At 45.1% G+C, this 25523-nt stretch overlaps 1 protein-coding gene across 3 annotated transcripts in view; it reads left to right on the top strand.

Annotated features, from left to right (window-relative positions):
* Vps52 (vacuolar protein sorting 52) overlaps positions 1-25523 on the top strand; it is a 275681-nt gene that overhangs the window by 31699 nt on the left and 218459 nt on the right. The window contains exon 1 of one of the 3 annotated variants that reach the window (XM_080285719.1): positions 10418-10506. The exons of the other annotated variants lie outside the window; for them this stretch is intronic. The gene's annotated coding sequence lies outside the window, so the exon portion shown is untranslated. Of the gene's footprint in view, positions 1-10417; positions 10507-25523 lie in introns of those variants that run through there. 3 annotated transcript variants of the gene reach the window in all.

The following is a 25523-nucleotide window of genomic DNA, read 5'->3' as shown; positions in this document are numbered from 1 at the left end:
CAGGGTAAAATGCAGTAACAAGGGTAGAAAATGCAGCAAGAAAAAAGCACCTTCCAGTGCAATTATGCGACTGAGTGGCTCTGTGGCGGGAGAAATGTAAACAAAACATCACGTGACACCAGAAGCGTTTTTAATTGGGCGGCATCATGATCACGTCACGATAGCGGGCGGGGAAGGCTACTTGATCAGAAGTTTTTCATTGGCTATCATCATCATGGGAATGTCCAGTATGGCCGTGTTGGACCGGGGGTGATCGTGCTAGAGTGAACTCTGCGGATTTGGCCCACTTCTCGGAGCTCTGTGCGTGTTATGCTAACACACTCGTGTTGCAGTAATTAAATCGTATTAAATAATACTAATTAATTGCTCACCGTGCTGGACTCGAATTGTGCTGGACTAACGCGTGCTGGACACGAGGGTACTGTATGTATATATATATATATATATATATATATATATATATATACATACAGTAGAACCTCTCTCATTCGGACTATATGGGGGGAAGGGTTGTCCGAATTAGCAGATTGTCTGGACCATCAGGGTAATCTCCAGTTCATACCAAAAACTATCTACATATGGTATGTTTGTTAATTATTAACATATGTGGCATGTGTCAACCCTATGTAACTGCAAAAGATGAAAGGATACTAAAATAACCAAACTAATCATGTACGATAGTTTTGTACTGCATAATTTACAGGTAAGGCCATGACAAGAAACTAGCCTACATTTTAAATTGTAGTAAGTGACTAAGGCCCGTGTAGGCAAAAAAATAAATTAATTAATTAACTGTAATATTTGGAATAAAAATAAAACTTATGTAGGCAAAAAATACATTGTCATCTTTGGCATATTGATAACGCCCATCTGGGCAAGAAGCTAATGTTTGATGTACAAGTAAAGCACATTTAAGTACAAAAAATAACCTACAGTAATCATTAAACTGCAGAATATTCTGACCCATTTTTGTGTAAGCAAACTCCTCCTTTTAACACCTTTATTCATTGCAGAAGCTACGCTTGCATTAAGGGGCATGGTAAGGAGGATTAACTTTTGAAATACAGCGTAAAAATATAAATGTTTGGTGAACTAGTTGATGGAACGAATGCTAGCGTGTGTTTAAACAGGCACCCATGTTGCAACCTAGCGTGATCCGAGACTAAACGAATGATGATCGCTTTCCGCGACGATACTGAAAATTCCAACATATTTTTGGAGCTTACTATTTTTAAATTTTGTCCGAATTAACAGAAATCCGGATTAAAGGGGTCCGGACCAAAGAGGTTCTACTGTATATATACAGTAATCACTCCAATATCCGGATCAATAGAGCCATCGGTAGGTTCGGATATTGGTTTTGTCCGGATATTGGGCCCCAGCTTATGGACTTGTACTTACGGACCCTAACACAGAGAAACACCTATACAACTCCCTCCGGACATGCATAGCACCTATTTAACACCCAAATCACACCAATAAGGCACATAAATGACTGAAATAAATGCAATAGACACATAAAATGTGGGTTTAGAAGTATGTTCATACATTAATAAACATTCTGGTACTTATGGACTCTAACCGAACCTAACCTAACCGAACCTAACCGAACTCTGAAAAACACATTCCTACTGCACATGCATGAGGTAAGTTTAGTATGGAAAGAAGTACAGTATGACACTTTCTGGTAAGTATAGTATGGGAAAAAATACAATATGAAACATTCTGGTAAATATAGTATGGAAAATAGTACAACATGAAACATTTTGGCTACTTACAGCAAGTCCCTGGCCACCTCGATGAATAACCGCCTCCTCTCGGACTCTGACAGTAAGAACGATTTCCTGAAGCACTTGCACTACACTCTTCCTGAAGTCTTGCACTGAACTTAGTCACTAACACACAGAAGTCCGTTCTTTTCACAGTGTTCACTTTAGTCCATATAATGTTCCATTAAATTTAAGTGTTGCACATTAACTTTTCCCAAGTTTTTTTAAGTTTCCAAAGCCAAAACAAAGAAGGTTAGTTACATAAAATTTCTTTTCTACTTAGTCTTTTCTCCCAACTTGAAAACCTTAACACAACACACCGTTTTTTTCACTGCACAACACTCAAAATTCCCGTGTGGTCTAGTGGAGAAGTTCTTGCTGTTTATTCACTGTCAGAGCCCGAGAGTATCACTGGCAGGCGTCCAAGGGGTGCATCGGTGGGTAGTGGTGATGGCGTACCGACTACAGAAGACTCTGAAGACAGCCGCAAACTCACGTCGAGCGGTGACTCCACTGTAGCTGATGTGCTGGGCTGTGGCTCGGAGCATGAGGGCCTGTCTTGGGGAGGCAACGGAGTGGAACCAGGGCTTGGCACAGCGGGGGTCACGGGCCTGAAAAAACTGTCAATCGTTGACTGACGCAAGGACCGACGATTCTGGCGATTGATGATGCGCTGCCGGAAAGCACGCACTTCCTCCACGAGTCCCAAGGGCCCCATCTCCCTGTCGCAGTCCGGGTGTTCCAGGTAGTCTAGGACGAACTCTAGATGTTCCCGGAGTGCGCTCAGCTTGGGGATGGCTGGAGTAGTGTCCTGCTGGGCGGAGTCTGCATCATCATCGCCTTCGTCGTCGGAATCTTCAAGTTCGGGACTGACACCAGCAACCGAAGACGCGATCTCGATATCAGACAACGTCTGATACCCAGGATCGCCCTCATCGTCGTCCAACCACTCACGAACATCGTCCACATCAACATCGTCGCCGTGCGTACGTAGCCGTGCATGGAAGTCATCCACGTCAAACCCTAGGAAATCGTACTCCACATCTGTTCCGAGAAGCAGACAAGACCAACCATTTTCAAGAGTTTTCACAGGGACTTCCTTCCATGCACTAGCCCAGTTGTACAGCGCAGACTTGATGTTGTAGCGGCGAAGGTTTTCCAAAGTCCGCTTGCCTCGAGTGTCACGTCCTTCCCTGCGCTCGTCCTCGTCCTCGAGAACCACCATCACCTCGTCCAGGAACTTCCGACGGTACAGGCGCTTTGTTGCCACGATCACTCCTTGGTCCATTGGTTGAATGAGAGCAGTCATATTAGGTGGCAGAAACATGCACCTAATACGGCCATTCTCAGCAACCAAGTCCTTGTCGCACGGGTGGGCAGGTGCATTGTCGAGGAGAAGGAGAGCCTTTACCTGGTCGCGAGGAATTCCCAGTGTCTTCGTCTGGTAATGTATGACCTCCTTGACGAAGTGATGGTGAAACCAGTCTTTGAAAATCACAGCTGTGAACCATGCTTTCAAAGAATGGTACCATACGACAGGAAGGACATCCATCACCCCACGAAGGCACCGAGGCTGCTTTGCACGGCCAACAATAACGGGCTTAAGCCGGTGCATGCCGTTAGCATTGGCACAACACAAAGCAGATATCCGTTCCTTAGAAAGCTTGCGGCCAGGTACACGCTTCTCCGTCTCATTGGCGAGAGTGTTCGTTGGCACCGAGCGATAGAATAAGCCAGTTTCGTCAGCGTTATAGACTTGACCGAGAGTGAGGCCCTCCCTGTCGATCAAGCCTTTCACCTTGTGCCGAAACTCGTCCACTCCATCCTCGTTAGCGTCCAATGCTTCGCCATGTGCTTTACGGTTAGTAAGGCCATGTCGCAACTTGAACGCGAAGAGCCAACTCTCGGATGCCTTGAAGTCTAGGGCGTCGTGAAGCCTTGCAAACTTCTCAGCAGCAGCCTTCAGCTCCGTTCCACGTACCATCACACCAGCTGCACGTTGCTGTCGATACCAAATCAACGTGGAGCGGTCGATCTCTGCATACTTGGGAGTAAACATAACCTTCCTCTCCACGTTGCGTTTGCTTCTCGACGAGAAGTCAGCCGTGTACTGCATGAGCTTGTCTCGGGAACGCTTGATATCAAACAAAGTCGACCGGGCCAGGTTGAACTCGCGGAGAATGCGAGAGGAAGACCAACCCGCATCAACCTTCTCCAATATCTCCCGTTTCTTCTCCAGAGTCAACACCACTCTCTTCCTTTTCTCAGGAGGCGGGGCCATCATCACACACACTAAGAGTAGGGCAGAGAGCAGCAGGAGGCCTTGCAGCAAGTACGGCACCACCACAAAAGCGAGCACGTGGGCAGCCATGACGAAGAGCGTAGGTCTTGTCGCGGTGAGAGACAGGCGGCAAGTGGGGAGGATGCAGCGGCGCTCTATCGGACGTCGGAGGAATGACGAACCAAAACAATGCTCTCACGCGGCGCGCGCGGCAAGTTCAAATTACGGACGGCAAAAAATCGAATTTTTTTCCAATTTTTTTGGATTTTCGGACCATTTTGGGAATGTTTGATCCCAGGACGATAAGGTTCGGTTAGTGGGGATGTTCGGTTATTGGGCGTCCGGATATTAGAGGGATTACTGTATATATATTTATCTATATATATATATATATATATACACAGTACCCTCGCGTCCAGCACGGTAATATTGTCATGCATGGGTCATGTGTTGGACCAAAAATGTGTTGGACTAACAATAGAGCTTATGGGGAAAAATGAATTATGTCAGCAACCCTCGGAAAAGTCACCCTAAATACCTACCATATACCTATACATATATTGGTACTATTGTAATTATAATAAATGGTACTGTGCTATGAATGATAACTAACCTTTTAGGATAGTGTTGGTGGGCTTGCTGGGAATGGAAGGTGGTATCCAAGGCTGTAGTTAGTCCTACTGGGTCCCCGGAGGATGGCTGCTGGCGTCACTAGTGGGTAATGGCTGTTGCTCCTCCTCAACCTCCCTCATAAATCCTTCAAAATCACACTCAGAATCACTATCTTCGTCCACAGCCATAGAAGGTCCTGCTTCTGCCTCTCCTAGCACTGTAATCCTCAGGAAAGTGCATGCTTCTCACACTGTTGCCAGAGCCCCGTCTCGTGACTGTGGAAAGTGATCGCTGTCGCTGACTCGGTAGAGAATAAGGAGAAGCAACTTTGTTTATAAACTGGTACACACGCCGATGAGAAGGGTTTCAAAACGATTGATATTTATTCTAAAATATTAATATGTATTCAGTGTCAGGCTAAATGTTCAATGCTGTAGTACGATACATTCCCTGTCGAGTCTCCTGGGTTTTGGTCACACTGTTTTCCCCGTCGTATCCTCAGCAGGAATCCATTATCCAGATGAATTCCAAATGCCCGTGGTATCGTCGGCAATTTTACCATGTTACCGTTCCGATTTACCATCGTATCCTCGGCAAACCTGGTATGAAGTGCCGTGTGATAGCCTTCGGCTGACAGGATCTTGTCCTAAGTTTTTTAATATGATCATGTTGGCTTCATTCATGTCGTAGGCCTTGGCAGTGTCAACTTTCCTCTCCCCTTTCTTCTTCCTCTCGATGCTTTCTAGCTTGGTGGCCTGAGGGAGGTGCCGACGCTTCTTGGGGTTCTCAGAAGGCTTCCTAGGCATCGTGAGCAGGGTAAAATGCAGTAACAAGGGCAGAAAATGCAGCAAGAAAAAAACACCTTCCAATGCAATTATGCGACTGAGTGGCGCTGTGGCGGGACAAATGTAAACAAAACATCACGTGACACCAGAAGCGTTTTTAATTGGGCAGCATCACGATCACGTCACGATAGCGGGCGGGGAAGGCTACTTGATCAGAAGTTTTTCATTGGCTGTCATCATCATGGGAATGTCCAGTATGACCGTGTTGGACCAGGGGTGATCATGCTAGAGTGAACTCTGTGGATTTGGCCCACTTCTCGGAGCTCTGTGCGTGTTATGCTAACACACTCATGTTGCAGTAATTAAATCGTATTAAATAATACTAATTAATTGCTCTCCGTGCTGGACCGAAACCTGAATCGTGCTGGACTAACGCGTGTTGGACGCGAGGGTACTGTATATATATATATATATATATATGTTGGACGCGAGGGTCTATCTATCTATCTATAGCCCGACGCCCTAATCCCGCAAAGGGTGGCCACAGACAAAACGCCTCCAAGTCACTCTGTCACCCACCATTTGACTCCCCTCCCCCCAACTCACCCCCCCCTCCCTCATATACCTCTCAACTCCATCCCTCCACCTCATCCTCGGTCTACCCCTCCCTCTCCCTCCCTCCACCTCACCTACATACACCCCTCTTAGTCAGTCTTTCATTCTCCATTCTCTCCACATGTCCAAACCACCTCAGTGTATTTCTCCTGATCTTTTCAACCACATCCACATCTACCCCACAACGTTCCTTCACTTCTTCATTCGTCAACCTGTCCCTCCACGTCACTCCACATGCTCCTCTCAAGTAACTCATTTCCACTGCTCTCACTCTTGACTTGTTCCCCACTTGCAAGGTCCACGCCTCGCTTCCATACGTCAGGGTAGGGATCACAATACCATCATGCAGTGCCTTCTTAACTTCCATACTCACCTCCCTATTTCTCATCACTGCTTTCAGTGTACCAAGAACCTTTCTTCCCTGCTGTACCCTTTCACGTACTTCATCCGAGGGTACTGTACATATATATATACAGTAATCACTCTAATATCCGGACGCCCAATAACCGAACATCCCCACTAACCGAACCTTATCGTCCTGGGATCAAACATTCCCAAAATGGTCCGAAAATCCAAAAAAATTGGAAAAAAAAAACGATTTTTTGCCGTCCGTAATTTGAACTTGCCGCGCGCGCCGCGTGAGAGCATTGTTTTGGTTCGTCATTCCTCCGACGTCCGATAGAGCGCCGCTGCATCCTCCCCACTTCCCGCCTGTCTCTCACCGCGACTGGACCTGCGCTCTTCGTAATGGCTGCCCACGTGCTCGCTTTTGTGGTGGTGCCGTACTTGCTGCAAGGCCTCCTGCTGCTCTCTGCCCTACTCTTAGTGTGTGTGATGATGGCCCCGCCTCCTGAGAAAAGGAAGAGAGTGGTGTTGACTCTGGAGAAGAAACGGGAGATATTGGAGAAGGTTGATGCGGGTTGGTCTTCCTCTCGCATTCTCCGCGAGTTCAACCTGGCCCGGTCGACTTTGTTTGATATCAAGCGTTCCCGAGACAAGCTCATGCAGTACACGGCTGACTTCTCGTCGAGAAGCAAACGCAACGTGGAGAGGAAGGTTATGTTTACTCCCAAGTATGCAGAGATCGACCGCTCCACGTTGATTTGGTATCGACAGCAACGTGCAGCTGGTGTGATGGTACGTGGAACGGAGCTGAAGGCTGCTGCTGAGAAGTTTGCAAGGCTTCACGACGCCCTAGACTTCAAGGCATCCGAGGGTTGGCTCTTCGCGTTCAAGTTGCGACATGGCCTTACTAACCGTAAAGCACATGGCGAAGCATTGGACGCTAACGAGGATGGAGTGGACGAGTTTCTGCACAAGGTGAAAGGCTTGATCGACAGGGAGGGCCTCACTCTCGGTCAAGTCTATAACGCTGACGAAACTGGCCTATTCTATCGCTCGGTGCCAACGAACACTCTCGCCGATGAGACGGAGAAGCGTGTACCTGGCCGCAAGCTTTCTAAGGAACGGATATCTGCTTTGTGTTGTGCCAATGCTAACGGCATGCACCGGCTTAAGCCCGTTATTGTTGGCCGTGCAAAGCAGCCTCGGTGCCTTCGTGGGGTGATGGATGTCCTTCCTGTCGTATGGTACCATTCTTTGAAAGCATGGCTCACAGCTGTGATTTTCAAAGACTGGTTTCACCATCACTTCGTCACAAGGAGGTCATACATTACCAGACGAAGACACTGGGAATTCCTCGCGACCAGGTAAAGGCTCTCCTTCTCTCGACAATGCACCTGCCCACCCGTGCGACAAGGACTTGGTTGCTGAGAATGGCCGTATTAGGTGCATGTTTCTGCCACCTAATACGACTGCTCTCATTCAACCAATGGACCAAGGAGTGATCGTGGCAACAAAGCGCCTGTACCGTCGGAAGTTCCTGGACAGGTGATGGTGGTTCTCGAGGACGAGGACGAGCGCAGGGAAGGACGTGACACTCGAGGCAAGCGGACTTTGGAAAACCTTCGCCGCTACAACATCAAGTCTGCGCTGTACAACTGGGCTAGTGCATGGAAGGTAGTCCCTGTGAAAACTCTTGAAAATGGTTGGTCTCGTCTGCTTCTCGGAACAGATGTGGAGTACGATTTCCTAGGGTTTGACGTGGATGACTTCCATGCACGGCCACGTACGCACGGCGACGATGTTGATGTGGACGATGTTCGTGAGTGGTTGGACGACGACGAGGGCGATCCTGGGTATCAGACGTTGTCTGGATATCGAGATCGCGTCTTCGGTTGCTGGTGTCAGTCCCGAACTTGAAGATTCCGACGGCAGAAGGCGATGATGATGCAGACTCCGCCCAGCAGGACACTACTCCAGCCATCCCCAAGCTGAGCGCACTCCGGAACATCTAGAGTCTGTCCTAGACTACCTGGAACACCCGGACTGCGACAGGGAGATGGGGCCCTTGGGACTCGTGGAGGAAGTGCGTGCTTTCCGGCAGCGCATCATCAATCGCCAGAATCGTCGGTCCTTGCGTCAGTCAACGATTGACAGTTTTTTCAGGCCCGTGACCCCCGCTGTGCCAAGCCCTGGTTCCACTCCGTTTCCTCCCCAATACAGGCCCTCATGCTCCGAGCCACAGCCCAGCACATCAGCTACAGTGGAGTCACCGCTCGACGTGAGTTTGCGGCTGTCTTCAGAGTCTTCTGTAGTCGGTACGCCATCACCACTACCCACCGATGCACCCCTTGGACGCCTGCCAGTGATACTCTCGGGCTCTGACAGTGAATAAACAGCAAGAACTTCTCCACTAGACCACACGGGAATTTTGAGTGTTGTGCAGTGAAAAACGGTGTGTTGTGTTAAGGTTTTCAAGTTGGGAGAAAAGACTAAGTAGAAAAGAAATTTAACGTAACTAACCCTTCTTTGTTTTGGCTTTGGAAACTTAAAAAACTTGGGAAAAGTTAATGTGCAACACTTAAATTTAATGGAACATTATTTGGACTAAAGTGAACACTGTGAAAAGAACGGACTTCTGTGTGTTAGTGACTAAGTTCAGTGCAAGACTTCAGGAAGAGTGTAGTGCAAGTGCTTCAGGAAATCGTTCTTACTGTCAGAGTCCGAGAGGAGGCGGTTATTCATCGAGGTGGCCAGGGACTTGCTGTAAGTAGCCAAAATGTTTCATGTTGTACTATTTTCCATACTATATTTACCAGAATGTTTCATATTGTATTTTTTCCCATACTATACTTACCAGAAAGTGTCATACTGTACTTCTTTCCATACTAAACTTACCTCATGCATGTGCAGTAGGAATGGGTTTTTCAGAGTTCGGTTAGGTTCGGTTAGGTTAGGTTCGGTTAGAGTCCATAAGTACCAGAATGTTTATTAATGTATGAACATACTTCTAAACCCACATTTTATGTGTCTATTGCATTTATTTCAGTCATTTATGTGCCTTATTGGTGTGATTTGGGTGTTAAATAGGTGCTATGCATGTCCGGAGGGAGTTGTATAGGTGTTTCTCTGTGTTAGGGTCCGTAAGTACAAGTCCATAAGCTGGGGCCCAATATCCGGACAAAACCAATATCCGAACCTACCGATGGCTCTATTGATCCGGATATTGGAGTGATTACTGTATATATATATATATATATATATACAGTACCCTCGCGTCCAATACGCGTTTGTCCAGCACGATTCGCGTCCAGCACGGAGAGCAAAAAATTAGTACGATTTAATACAGTTTAATTACAGTTACATGGGTGCTTTAGCATAACACGCATGGAGCTCCAAGCAGTGGGCGAAATCCGCAGAGCTCGCCTCTAGCACGATCACCCCTGGTCCAACACGGTCATACTGGACGTTCCTGTGATGCTGACAGCCAATCAAAACATCTGATCAAGTTGCCTCCCCCACCCGCTATCATGACGTGATTGTGATGTTGCCCAATCAAAAATGCTTCTGCTCTCACGTGATGTTTTGTTTAAATTTCTCCTGCCACAGTGCCACTCAGTCGCATAATTCGCATTGGAAGGTGCTTTTTTCTCGCTGCATTTTCTGCCCTTGTTACTGCATTTTATCCTGCTCACGATGCCTAGGAAGCCTTCTGAGAACCCCAAGAAGCGGCGGCACCTCCCTCAGGCCACCAAGCTAGAAATTATCGAGAGGAAGAAGAAAAGGGAGAGGAAAGTGGACATCGCCAAGGCCTATGACGTGAATGAAGCCATTGTGAAGACCATAATAAAAAACCAAGACAAGATCCTGGCAGCAGTGAAGGCTTACGGAGGACAGGCAGAAGCAGGACCTTTCATGGATGTGGATGAGGATAGTGATTCTGAGTGTGATTTCGCAGGATTTATGAGGGAGGTTGAGGAGGCGCAGCGGCCATTACCCGCTAGTGACGCCAGCAGCCATCCTCCGGGGACCCAGTAGGACTGCCTACAGCCTCGGATACCACCTTCCATTCCCAGCAAGCCCACCAACACTATCTTAAAAGGTTAGTTATCATTCATAGTACAGCACCATTTAATATAATTATAGTACACGTATTACCAATATATGTAAAGGTATATGATAGGTATTTAGGGTGACTTTTCCTAGGGTTGCTGACATAATTCATTTTTCCCCATAAGCTCTGTTGTTCGTCCAACACGTTTTTGGTCCAACACGGGACCTGTTCATGACAATATTACCGTGTTGGACGCGAGGGTACTGTATATATATATATATATATATATATATATATATATATATATATGTATATATTCTTCTATAAATGTATATCTTCACATGTACATTTTGCCTGTGACTGGAATATCACTTCTTGAGTTTAGTATGACAAATGTTGGTTGTAAACTAATGTATCAAATTTTCACGTGCTGGATGGTTCAATCACGGAGGCTCAGTTGCCGCCTAGCTTTTGATGAGAGGTGCTACACATTACCTTATACAATCTCTGTATTGTCTAGCAACAGTCCAACGAGAAAGTAGCAGGAATATTTAGCAACCATCTCGCAGTGGTCTCTAGACAATCCAGAGACAAAGTTGCTTTGTCTCCAAAGTGTCTCTGGACTGTCGCCCGTCTGTATCTGGATTGTCTCATGACAGTCGAGATACATAGTCGCTCGACTGTCTCTAGACTTTGTATCTCGGTGTGTACAAGGCTGTATATATGTCTGGAAAAGTCCGATAAAGCCAGAAGCAGTCCAAGCTGCCTAACCTCAGTCCAGCTTGGGCAAGGGGATGGTGGAGGATAAGGATGTTTGGGTAGGTTGTCATGACCTTGATGATGGGCACTGAGTGGTTGTCGTGATCTTAATGATGGACATTGAGCATTTGTCGTGACCTTAATAATGGGCATTGGAAGTTTGTTGTGACCTTGATGATTGATGTTAGATGGGCATTGGGTGGTTGTCATGACCTTGATGATGGGCGTTGGGTGGTTGTCGTGACCTTGATGATGGGCATTGGGTGGTTGTCGTGACCTCGGTGATGGGTGTTTGCAGTGACCTTGATGATATGTGTTGGATGGGCATTGGAGTGGGTTAGGATCATGAGGATGTAGATTTCTGGATATGAGTTGGATGACAAGTATTGAAGCAACAGTGCAAATAAAAAAAAAAAAAAAGGTTGGTGCGTCCAAACTAATGACTGATATATTGAATAAGGTCCAGGTAAGCAGAGGGAAGTCTGGATGTCGCATTTTCCAGAATGGTTTAGGCCCCAATTAGTCCATTATAGTGAGGTTTTACTTTATTTTGATAATTTCTAAGTGAATCTTTGTTACTTTTAAAATCACAGACTTGGGTCTTACAAACTACCTTAATATCTCATAAAATGAATTAACCCGCTGCGTGCCAGTGCCAGTGCCATTTTAAAATGGTCTAAAATAAAAAATTTCACTGTGACCGCATTTTTCAAGATTCACGGGTAAAAATTGGCAGGCATGTGAGGTAACTGTTCCTCTACCATCCCCCAGGCTGTGAAGGCCATACACTCACTCGCTCCCCCTCTCACGCTCGCTCTGCCTCACTCTGCCTGTGTGCCTCACTCAGTGCTATACATATTGAAGGCATTTTGTAAATATTTTCATGTAAGTTGTTAATATTTTCTTGTAAGTTTAAGGACTATATAGTGAAGTCAAGTTGTAAATACCTTCTTATAAGTGCCAGGACTGTACATAATGAAGTCAGGTTGTACCTATCTTCAAGTAAGTGTAAGATAATGGATTCATAGTGAGAAAGACACAAATTGTGATAGATGCTGAAGTAATAAGTGATCAGAAAAGTGTACTGAACATTGCTATACCTTCCCAGCATAAATACCTGAGTATACCTCACATAGAAAACGGTTTTCTCTCACGTACGTGGTGAGCGTGACGGAGCATCTTGTCACGGGGTTTTTGAGAATTTGCAAATTGGATAAAAGTTATGTGTTTTGCTTGAAAATAGAGACAAAGAATTGACTTGTGAAAATCAAGCAATGATTACTTTATGCCTGCTTACTTCGCTGATTCTCTAAGTACGAGAATTTATAAACTTTCTCAACAGTACACAGCAGAGACTAATTACTCGCGAGTGCTGTTTGTAGTACTGTTAGCCTCTCGAGAAAGTGACTCCACCCCTGACAATCAGTAACTAATACTACGGTAATAGTAATAAGCAGGTTCTTGCTGGTGCATTAACTCCAAGTTGCACAACGGATTTAAGTTAATAAAAAGGACTGGCCTAAGTACCAGTTATGAATAATGCAAAGTGTTTATGCTAAATAGGAGTGATAAGTGAAATAAGCTTAATTTGAGAAATAAAACACAAGTTTACATTACATTAAGCTCAAGAAAAAGAACTGAAAATTTATTAATTACAATGAAATAAATTTACATTACATGTTTCAAAATGAATTTAAAATAACAAAGAGAACACACTCACTCGCTCACTCTAAAGCTAACACTGAAACCTAGGAAAAACGAAAAGAACAAAATACTGGTCAATGGAGGGGGCCAAATGAGTAGTCTGGGCGTCTGTGCGATGAACACCAGACGCTGCTATTCAACAGACCCTCTTCGCCAATTCACCGCTGGGTGGAGATCTCAGGAGCTCGCTGTACAACGACGGCACTGCTTCACGCTGGAGCACAAGCGGTCCTTATCTCACGACGATCCAAGACTGACTTCAAATTGTGCAAGAGAGAGGCGAGAGCGGGCCGCACTTGCTAACGGCTAACGAATTTAATGTGAGCGATACATGCCCATAACAAATCACTCAACAGAGGCGCTAATGTCGCGCACAAAGACGATCACTTATGAAACGGTGAAAAATTGTTCTGAAAACACTCCTGATCGGGTGAATACGTGGCGTTTGACTGAGTGATACATACTGGGATTCCACTAGAATTCGTGGTTTCCCACCAGAGTTCAATGTCATGAGTTTATTTAGATAGAGAATCGTGCTAACTCGTGACATTACACTCCATCAAAATCAAAAAAAAATTTTCCTTCAGGAAAAAATAATTTTCAATTTACATACATATAAATCCTAACTCAGTCACACAAGATTCACACTGTGGTGTGTGTATGCTATCCTGCTACAGGAGAATGTCACAGTCGCCAGTGAGCGAAAAAACCTCGTATTTACGTTAATGGAAGCAAGCTTGAGGAAAAAACTCCGAGACCATGGTGAGAAATCCTGTACTCAGGTCAAACTGAGCGAAAAGTTCGCTCCATTTACATTAACAACTAATTGTTATGTAGCGTGATGTATGTAATACATGGTGTAGGTGTGACAGTTGTGGTGTAACTGTACCTTCGTGTAAAATTACATAATGCAAATCAATAGTAAATGATGACGAGACAAGAGAAGAGGCGGCAGCATGCATCAGGGACGATCAGCTGTTCTGCCCGACAATGCTGCACCCGCCAGCTGCACCTGCGAAAGGAATCAAGGTGGAGCATCAAAAGTGTCATTTCTCTCTCTCTCTTTCTCTCTGCCTAGCAATCAGTACTTATGTTATTATTAACCAGGAAACGTAGTCTTTGGATTTACAAATCTCTCAGAACCCTTGTAGTTTACTGGTTAACGCTTATTAACAGGAAACGTGCCAGTTCTTGAATTTACAAATCTCTGAGAATGGACAGTGTACTAGTTAATCTAACATTATTAACCAGGAAACATGCCAGTTCTTGAATCTACAAATTTCTTAAAACAAGCAGTTTACTGGTTAACCTAACACTACACTTACAATTAATGACAGGAGGCTGAGAATCACTACGCAATCTCGGGCAGGTCACGTTTTAACACCCACCGTGGATGTGAACACTCATGTGGATAATATGCATTCTCCGGGAATCCTCAGAGAGGCCCACAGCTCGAGACGTTCCACAAGGTAATTCATACACAGCCTCGGACTGTCTCTGCAGGGTTTTCGAACTTCCCCCTTAACTTGGTATACATGTATATACAGGTCCTGGACGTAACGTGTCCTGTGGGACCAACGGGCGAGACGTCAGCAATTACTGGTACACTTTTAACTGGGAACCAGGCTGGTCCTTGGATTACTCATATCTCTGAGGACACCTGTCTTACAGAACCCAGCATACAACAGATGCCCATGTTAGTCAGCAGTTAGCAGGCAAGATATCAGGTCTGCACCTACGTTATCACTTCCTCTCTTTCAACTGCTTCAGAGATTATGGGTGTGGGTTCAAACGGTGCAGGAAAGACATGTCCCTGATTAGTGGTACATTGACACGCATTGCAGGAATGCATGAAGCTATCTATTTCTTGTCCCATTCCTGGCCAGAAAAAGTCAGCACGGATATGGCCCTGGGTTTTCCTTTTACCCATGTGACCTCCTGAGGCTGAACAATGACCCCATTCTAACACTGCTAGGCAGTAGTTAATGGGAACGACAAACTGCAGTCGAACCTCGCCCTGGGGTGTTAGTGACTCACGGTACAGCCGTCCTTGTTTGCAAAGGAATTTGGCTTGACCTCCCCGTGAATACTTTATCACTCTACCCTTTTGCTTCTTCCGCACGGCAGCAGGTGTCGGGTCAGAATGTTGTTCTTGAACAACAAGTTGGCTACACATCAGATCTTGCGGCGATTCAGTGGTCACCGGGGTGACACAGTTTGGAGCCTCAGCCATGGCTCGTGTTACTGTAGCCGAAGTCTGAGTAGCGTCATCTTCGGTGCAACTATACTTGGCACAGGGAATATTGCCTATGATAAGGTCAAATAAAGGTTCTGGCATGACAACTGCGACTGTCGTACCAGTGTAAAATGGAGATGCCACCTGGATACGTGCCTCAGGGAACAATCTCACTGATCGATCAATAAGTCTAACTTGGATCTGTCGACCTGTGTATTTCTCAGGCCAAACTAGACTCCGCCTGACAGAGCAACCTGAGGAACCGTCGTCTCTCAGGACCTTCACAGGAATACCTCCCACAAACCCTGGCTGAACAAGGAAGGCACTGTCACCTGTGGGAGGGCCTGTGGAGGAAGCAGCTAGCCACTGATTAGGCTGTTGAATAAATGATGCGGCAAACATGGTGCCCTGAGAATTTGATACTTGAGGGGTTGTACTCTTTGTCTGGGGAGATGGACCATTGGCCTCCTGTGGAGGAGTGTTCACTGTTGCTGAGGGACTAGTGAACTGTGGGGAAGCACCCGTACTGGTAGGGACAACACCACCGTACTGCTGCTGGGTAATGAAGGCTGCGTTCGCCTCCTGCCTCCGAGGGGCTGGTGCTGAAAAGAACAGTCCTGACGGTCAGTTGCGTGGCTGATATTGCTGCTGGTTAGGGTACCTGTTGTACCACTTCCAGTCAGGTTTCTGAGTGTTTTGAACCTTGGCCATTATTCTGAGAACGGCCTTGTTGCTGGGGTTCAGTCTGAGATGGTTTCCCTGATTTATCAGCTTTCCTGTTCCAGGTATGCTGCTTGCGAGTTTAATACCCGTATGCAGTGAAGAATGCATCAGCCTTCTCCACCATTTGGCTGGCATCCCTTACCTGGCAGATCTTAAGCTGAGCCATAAGTTCAGTAGGCCATGACTTTTCTAGCTGCATGCACAGCATAAGGTCAGTTATCCCCTCACGCGTGGAAGGAGTTTCATCTTTCTCCATCCACTCATCTAAGTAAGCAGTAAGCCGGTCAAGAAACTGAACGGCGGTCTCTTTTTCCTGTAAATGCGCCCTCATGAACTGACTCTTGGCGTCATCAACTGTGAGACCGTACTCTTTGACGAGTGCGGCCTTCATCATCTCGTACGTGAGATTGTCTCCACGTATTCTGTGGAGAATATCGAGAGCAAGGCCCTCAAACAGGCTAAGAAACTGAAGCCACTTTGCTGCCTCATCCAGCTGGTAAAGTTGAGCCATGTCGTCAAAACGAGCTATGTATGGCTCGATTCGCTCGCCTTCCTTGTATGGAGGAAGCTTGATGTGTGGGATCGCCATAATATGTGCAGGGATAGCGCTCGTGGAGCTTGGGCCAGCTGCACCAGTTGTGTCTGAAGCCAAGAAATCTCACTTGAGCTTCAACATTTCAAGTTCATGTTTTTCGCGTGCTTTTTGCTCGGCACATTCGTGTTCTCATTCTCTCTCGCGTTGTTTTCGCTGGTGTTCGCGTTCTCTCTCGCGTTCCTCACACTGAATTCGACGCTCTTCTAGAGCATCAGTCTCATGTTGCTGCTCATAATTAAACCGAGAGAGGACGTAATCCTTTACTTCTTTGGGGTCTGTAAGCCCCATATCTTTAGCTTCCAGTACATAGACGCTGGTAGACATGATGCTAAGTCAATCTAAGTGAACTACAGACTAAGCACTGACTGCTATTTTGCAGAGAAAGATGCCAATAAGCAAGAATAAAGAATATAGGCGCAGGTTAGTGGTGACCAGTTTTATGTAGTTAAACTATAAAGAAAAAAAATTAAACAAACAACTGACTATGAAAACTATTATGTAAAATTAATAGAACTGAATCAATAATCACCAGTAAGATAGTGCCTATAGACTTTAACCCGCGCCGTCCCGAGGACGTACTTCCACGTCCTCACGTTTTGTCACAGCCAGTCCCGAGGACGTACTTCAACGTCCTGCAATTGCAAGGTTCATAATTTCCACAAATTTCAAAATTCGCGGGAGATTTTCGTTTCGCCCGGGTACCCAAGCCTCCCCTACCTGCCGCCAGGCGGGCAGCGTCCTAGACCCCGCGTGACCCGCGCTCACCCTTGTCTCGGTCACTCACCTGCCAGCAGTGACCCAGGTCAGACATGGCGCGGAAAGGTCTCTCAGATGAGCAAATTGCATCCGTCCTGGAAGCCTTCACTGGAGACAGTGATTCTCCACTCGATGATGATGTGGTGGATCGCGATTACGTCCAGCCAGAGGAAGAAATAAGTAGCAGTGATGAGGAGGTCCCTTCGCCTCGAAAAATCGCGGTATGTGACATACCGTAAGGCAAGGGAAGGCCAGGCTGCTCCCAACCACGTGCACAGCTATCTCTCCATCACGATTCTGATCAGGACGAAGATGAGGACGATGAGGATGACGGAGGGCTAGGACGTGATATCGCCGAGTGGTTGGGAAAGGAAAAAATATCACCACGTGGATCAGAAGGTGGGGCGAGACGTCACCTAAGGTATGGTTCAAGTACTTTGTCTGGGGAAGTAGCAAGTGGTGTGGTGGGATTGCTGGGAGAAAGGGAAAGTGTTGTGGTGGCAGCGCGGGGTGAAAGTGAGAGTGGTGTGGGGGTAGTGCGGGGTGAAGGGGCCATTGGTGGGAGGGAGGCAGCACGAGCACGTGGTGCTCGTTGGCCTAGGGGAGAGGAGGTTGAGTCACTCCCCAGCACTTCTTTCGCCCCTGAATATGCCCAAACTTCCTCCCCACAGCCCCAGGATGTGGGGAAAGGAAAGAAAGGGAAGGGAAAGGGTAAAGGAAAAGGGAGAGGGAAGAGAAGTGCGAGTGATGAGAGGCGCCGCTCTCCACCTCCCCAACCTCCCCACCACCCCTCACCTCCCCACCCTGACGAAGGGGACGATGGTGACGTGGCTGGAGACGGTGGTGTCACGTGGAACTGGGAGGATGGGAGTAATTTTACTCCCATCATTCACCAGTTCACTGAGGAGTGGCGGTCAGGTTGCACGGCTCCAGGTGTAAATGCTGGGTCGTCACGTTTAGATTTTTTCAATTTGTTTTTTGATGAGGCGTTTGTTGGGCGCATAGTAGAAGAGACAAATATATTTTCACAATCCCAGCGCCTTGAAAGTGAATGCCTAGGAACCACTAGCAAGCATGCAGAACAGTATGACTTTCCCGTGACTATATCAGAGATGTTCCTATTTTTGGCCCTGGTAATCTTGATGGGTGTGGTGAAGAAAAATCAGATTCCTGCCTATTGGACAACGGACCCAATCATCCTAACACCTTTCTTTGGAAAGGTGATGAGTCGTAATAGATTTCAGTTTATTCTCGGCCCGCCTCCACTTTTTTGATGCAGATGATCCAGCCAATGCAAATAACACCGATAAAATGAGGAGAATTAGGCTGGTATTTGATCATTTACGGGAAATGTTCCGCTCCTCATTTTATCCCTACAGAGACCTCGTCATAGACGAGAGTCTTGTGTTGTGGAGAGGCAATATTTCCTTTAGGCAGTATATACCCAGCAAGAGACACCGTTTCGGGTTCAAGATCTTTGTTATGTGTGACTGTAAGACCGGTTATGTGCAAGACATAGTCTTGTACACGGGCGCACAGACAGATATAATAGAAGATCGGAGTATAGGACTCTCTGGGGCCGTGGTGAAGACAATGATAGAAGAGTACCTTCATCGTGGTCATGTTTTGTACCTGGACAACTGGTACACTAGCCCTCTTCTCGCTAGGTTCCTCCACCAACACGACACCGGAGTCTGTGGTACAGTCAAGAGAAACAGCGCCATATGGTCAAGATAGGGAGGAAACTTGACAAGAACGAGGTGGTTTTCTTCCAGGCCAATAACATCCTTGCAACCCTGTGGAACCACAACAGGGAAGTTTGCCTCCTATCAACTGTTCACAGCCCCCTGATGCACCGCACAGACTCCGTGGATCACCGTAGCGAGAGGAGGCGCAACGTATGGAAACCAGAGTCTGTACTTGCCTATAATCTGAACATGAGGCAAGTTGATCAGTCAGACTCGATGATTTCAAGTGTTGACTGTGCCAGGACAACGATGAAGTGGTACAAGAAACTCTTTTTCCACTTGCTCGACATCACGGTCCTGAACGCCCACTACCTGCACGCAATGACCACCGGAGTATCCGAGACCTTTGAGGGGTTTGTGAGGGAGCTGGCACGTGAAATAATCGCCAAGCATGCCCAGGAAAGACCCCCACACCGCCCCCGCGCCCCCGTGCTGCTCAGACTCCCCTACGTCTTGCAGCCCGCCACTACCCCAGCGCAATCCCTTCCGAACCAAACCGTCGTAAACCCCAGCGTCGCTGCCATGTATGTAAGCACTCGACAGTCAGACCATCAACGCAGAGAAAAGACACAAGATACGAGTGTGTCGAGTGCAATGTTGCGTTGTGCCTTCAGCCTTGTTTCAAGGAATATCATAATCTCGTACACTTCTGAAACTGTGTGGGAAGGCGAAATGACGCTCATGATAATGGTAAGGCCAGTCAGTAGGTGCTAAGTCAAATATAAAGTTGAAACGGGTGTTATTTTTTCAGAAAAGTAATGTATAAGATGAGAATTAGTGTAAGTGGAAAGAATTGTTATCAAAACTACACCCACTGTGTAAATCTGGTCAGTAAATATGTGATAGCAAGGAAATAAAGTGGAAACGGGTGTAATGTTAGCATGAATAAAACGTATAAGTTGAACATTAGTGTAAGTTGTCATAATTGATGTCACGAGTACACCCACATTCTGGTCAGTAAGTATGTGATAGGAATTATATACAGTGGATGATGTTGTAATGTTAGTAGTAAGGTATTTTATAAGTTGATTACTTGTGTAAGATGAAACAAATGATATCGCGATAACACTCCCTGTGTAAGTACGCGCAAATATGACGCTAAGTTCCATCGTACGTTCAGAAATGATGTAATATCAATTATATCAAGTGTTCACATGTGCAATGTTAGTGTAGAATAATTATATAAGTAAAAAAATAGGTTGTAAGTTGAATTAGTTGTCATAGCGACTTCACCGTGTGTGTTACTATGCGCTAATATTACGCTATATATTTACGTAAGGCCTGAAATAATCTCAAAACAGTTATATAAAGTTGAAAAGTGTATAATAATATTAGAAAGGTATTATGTTAGTAGAAAAAGCACAATACGAGTTGAAACATCAGTCACAGCGAGTTCACTCACTACGTAATTTAGCGCTAGCATTACGCTAAATGTTATCAAAAGGCCTGTGAATACGTAAAAACAGTTCAATATATTGTAAAATGGTATAATGTTATTGTAGAAGTATTATGTAAGTAAAAAAAATTATATGTATCATGATTTTAGAATGTTAGCGATTCATCGGAACCAAGTTGGCCGATTTTGCTCGTTTCTCACGATGGTACAATGGTTATTTCTGCTCTATTTTTGTATAAAATCCAATATACTCTTTTATCACATGTTTTTATGTTTGTAATAAATTCATTTCTACTTACTTTCATTGGTTTCCCAAACTTATAATACCATAGAAAACGTTTGATGCTCACACCGCATAGGGAGAACACGGGGCCAGGTGGGACCATCTCATACCTGGTTAAGCTAATTAGGGACCCCAGGGACCACTTTCTTTGCCACCGGCCATTGTTTCTGACCAAAAGCGAAAGTTTAAGCAAAAAAAAAAAAGGTCGAAAATTGCCCGGGATTGGGGGGTACCAGTGGTCGAAAAGTTGCCGGGACGGGGCGGGTTAATGATAAATACCTAAGTATGAGTGAGTGAGTATTGTCTCGTGAATAACTTTAGAGCTAGGGGTTAATATCCTGGAATGAGGTCGCCAGATGTCACGAGGTTTTTGAGAAATTGCAATATTAAGGAATGAATACTTTATAATGTTAATTGTAAATATGGTCAAAGAACTGACTTGTGAAAATCAGGCAATGATTACTTTATGCCAGCTTACTTCGCCGATTCTCTAAGGACGAGAATTTATAAACTTTCTCAACAGTACACAGCAGAGACTAATTACACATGAGTGCTGTTTGTAGTACTGTTAGCCTCTCGAGAAAGTGACTCCACCTCTGACAATCAATAACTAATACTGCGGTAATAGTAATAAGCAGGTTCTTGCTGGTGCATTAACTCCAAGTTGCACAACGGATTTAAGTTAATAAAAAGGGCTGGCCTAAGTACCAGTTATGAATAATGCAAAGTGTTTATGCTAAATAGGAGCGATAAGTGAAATAAGCTTAATTTGAGAAATAAAACACAAGTTTACATTACATTAAGCTCAAGAAAAAGAACTGAAAATTTATTAATTACAATGAAATAAATTTACATTACATGTTTCAAAATGAATTCAAAATAACAAAGAGAACACACTCACTCGCTCACTCTAAAGCTAACACTGAAACCTAGGAAAAACGAAAAGAACAAAATACTGGTCAATGGAGGGGGCCAAATGAGTAGTCTGGGCGTCTGTGCGATGAACACCAGACGCTGCTATTCAGTAGACCCTCTTCGCCAATTCACCGCTGGGTGGAGATCTCAGGAGCTCGCTGTACAACGACGGCACTGCTTCACGCTGGAGCACAAGCGGTCCTTATCTCACGACGATCCAAGACTGACTTCAAATTGTGCGAGAGAGAGGCGAGAGCGGGCCGCACTTGCTAATGGCTAACGAATTTAGCGTGAGCGACACATGCCCATAACAGATCACTCAGCAGAGGCGCTAATGTCGTGCACAAAGATGATCACTTATGAAACAGTGAAAAATTGTTCTGAAAACACTCCTGATTGGGTGAATACGTGGCGGTTGACTGAGTGATACATACTGGGATTCCACTAGAATTCGCGGTTTCCCACCAAAGTTCAGTGTCACGAGTTTATTTAGATAGAGAATCGCGCCAACTCGTGACACGGCTATACCTGTACATGAGAATGCAGGAATCAGTAAAATTCATTTCCGAGCCTCGGTGAGCATTTTAATGGCGAAATTCGTCGTTTCCACATCAAAATCTATCATTTTAACCAAAAAAAAAAAAAGGTTGAAAAATGGCCAGCACTGGGGTGACCCAGAGGGCTAGAAATAGCCAGCACGCGGCGGGTTAAAGATATGAAGTCCTATGTTTTCTTTCTATTGAATGCGAGTTTAAAAACAAATTTCTAACTAGAAAAACATGTTTAGTGAATAGTGATCAGGCATTAAAGTTACATAACCATAGTTTTATATTATTTTTACAACAGGATATGGATATTTTGGTGAAGGCTTGCCATTTTCCCCAGCATGAAAGTGCCTGGAACAAATAACATTATTTGATTTACCCTCCATTTAACACCTCTTCGACACTGTATCTCCCCTGGCCTCCGATGATTACCGTTTTTCTTTCCAAGAAATCTAGCCCATCCTTTCACATTGTGTTTGGAAGATGAAACTGATTTACAGTCTGCTACAACACAAACAAAATTTTGTCATCATCTCTCATTCAGTGCACTCCAATCATCTGTTTATATTGTGTCATACATCTGGCAAGACAGCATGCCTGCAGAGATGTCAGTTGTTGAAATTATTGAGACTGCTTTCACTGTTGACTATCGGTACAAAAATTTGAAATACTGTAGTCATGTTCATCTGAACCTAGAAATTTCTTTTAAACATGCAAGTCATGATTATTTTATATTCCTCTGCACTGAGATCCCCCTATCAATCACTGGACTTCACCGGGTAGGACATATTGGTTAGTCATATTATTCTGCCAAAGCAGCCTTATTATACCAGTATTGGTATGGATTGCACACAATATTTATGGTACTTGTATTTACAGCAGTGTAATATTGTATAGTAAAACCTTGATATAACAGACTTCAATAGACCGGAATTTGCTTTTATCGGACTCGAGGAACTACCAGACTAAATTCCTGTTTATCAGAAAGAGTCCGATAAAGCCAGAAGCAGTCCTGACTGCCTGACCACTTCAGGTATATTTACTACAATAAGATAAATAAAAGATATGTTTATCAGTGTACAGTATAGTATTATTATATGTATTACACCATTTAATTAATGTAGTAAAGTTATAACACAGTACAGTACCACAGTGGTAGTCAAAACAGTTTACCATATATGCCAGTGTATAAGGCCGACCTGTGGATAAGACTGCTCCCAATATTTCCATACAAAATGTGGGTTTAGAGTTATACTCTGTGCATAAGACGAGTACCAACTCTTTAGACACTGGCAGCTTGCTGCCTCAGTAACCCCAGTCCTTTATCACTCTTCTCACTGACCAGTGAAGTGATACTATTGACATGTTCCTAACTAACACAGCCTTTGGTTAGGTTTTACTTTAAACCAGCTTCTTCTCTGGGTTTTACAGGCTATCTAGGCTTCATGTGCCACCTCCGATATCAAAATCGGTTACCGGTATGTATTTAATATTTGAGTAAAAACTCATGCTGTATTAAAAACTTAAAATCATGTGACCATGAATTTTATAAAATAGGTTAAAGGAACATTGCATTTTATTAAAGTTATCACATCAACTGTCAGTGATTAAAAATCTTCAAATCAGTATCATCCACATTTGACATCATCAGTTCATAAACTTCTATCTATCTATTCTATCTATTGCCAGACGCCTCAATCCCGTTTGGGGTGGCCACAAACAAATCATCTCCAAGTCGCCCTGTCCCCTGCCATTTCACTGCCCTGCTCCCAACTCACATCCCCCTCTCTCATATACCTCTCCACCCCATCCCTCCATTTCATCCTCAGCCTCCCCCTCCCTCTTCCCCCCTCCACCTCACTCACATACACTCTCTTCGTCAATCTTTCACCCTCCATCCTCTCCACATGGCCAAAGCACCTCAGTGTGTTCCTCATAACGCTTCCTATCACATCCACATCCACACCACAACGCTCCTTTATAACCTCAGTTAGCCTCTCTCCATGTGACTCCACAGGCTCCTCTTAAATAAACTTCATCCTGTTAAATATTGCAGTTCGTTGTAAGGATTAAACTTTGAATTCAAAGATGTAGCTTTGGCATTGGCTTTCTCTTCCTCATCCACCCACAAAATGTCATCTTCTATGCCATCCACTGAACTGGAGATTCCACACTTCTTGAGAGAGTTTATGACAGTTTCTAAAGAAATATCATTCCATGCCCTGATGATAAAATCACAGCTCATCCAGACCTGAAGCACACATATTCCCACCACTTGTAATCGGCTTTTTACCATTGATCATCCGGTCATTCCATTGCTCACGGATGTGGTCTTGAATGGTTTATTCAGACAGACATCAAGTGGTTTTAGGACTGAAGTTAATCCACCAGGAATAACGGCAATGTCACTTTTTTTTTTTTGGTCCGACTCTGGGCATAGGCTTCACAGCCCGCTCTCAAGGCCCAGTAGTCCTCCTACATACCATGCACCTCAACATGTCACCACTTCGGCGTTAACACCCACCGTCCATATGGAATACATGCTAGGGCTGTCTCATACAGGACTGGTGTATTGGTATTAACGGGGGTATTTTTATGACATGTCAGCGGGTCTTCTGGTAGATTGGTAAAGTCTGCTTTTTATGAAATTCAAATCCTTAAACTGTTTCCTGCCCCAGTGGAGATTTGAACCTGGGTCCGGAAGGACTGCAGGCCACCCCTCTATCGATTGAGCCACTGTTGGTAATAAGCCCTGCTTCCAATCTGGGAACCCTGTGCTTGGTGTTAATTTGTAAACAACCCGGCCAGTTGCTGCTGAGACACACGATGGTGTTCATGGTGTGGGCTCACCAGATTACTCATCATTCTTATGTCCTCATGGCTGTATCCATGGAGATATTTTTTATGAAAGTTTGCCTTCATATAGAAAACAAGTTGTGTCTGATGATGATGTTAGTAATTTCAACGGTTTTTGACCGCATATATACTGTATTCAGGGTAACACAGGTCAAGGTGAGTGTTTGGCAATGTTCCCTTTCACGCCTATGGATTCCATAACCACAGGATGTAGAGGTTAGGATTTTATACCCGGTGTTTAGGACAACCCCCCAACTTTGGACATTTTTTTTTTATAAGGTTCAAGAGTTGCCTTATACACCGGCAAATACGGTAAAAACCGTTCATGCAATCCAAACTGATGTCTGATATATCGGAAAAAGTCCAGGTTAGCAGGGGGAAGTCCGGATGTCGCTTTTATCGGAATTTCGCTTTTTTTGGAATGGCTTGGGCCCCAATTAGTCCATTATAGTGAGGTCTTACTGTAATTAACAGGAGAATACCGATATTGTTTTTGTGCTACCCCATGTGTCTGATCGGGCAGACCCATCAACTGCAGACAAGCAGTTG

This window comes from Coenobita brevimanus, chromosome 107 (genome assembly GCF_032717465.1).
Source record: "Coenobita brevimanus isolate Jiangsu-jjx chromosome 107, ASM3271746v2, whole genome shotgun sequence".
NCBI classification, from domain to species: Eukaryota; Metazoa; Arthropoda; class Malacostraca; order Decapoda; family Coenobitidae; genus Coenobita; species Coenobita brevimanus.
This window is presented reverse-complemented; position numbering and strand designations above follow the sequence as displayed.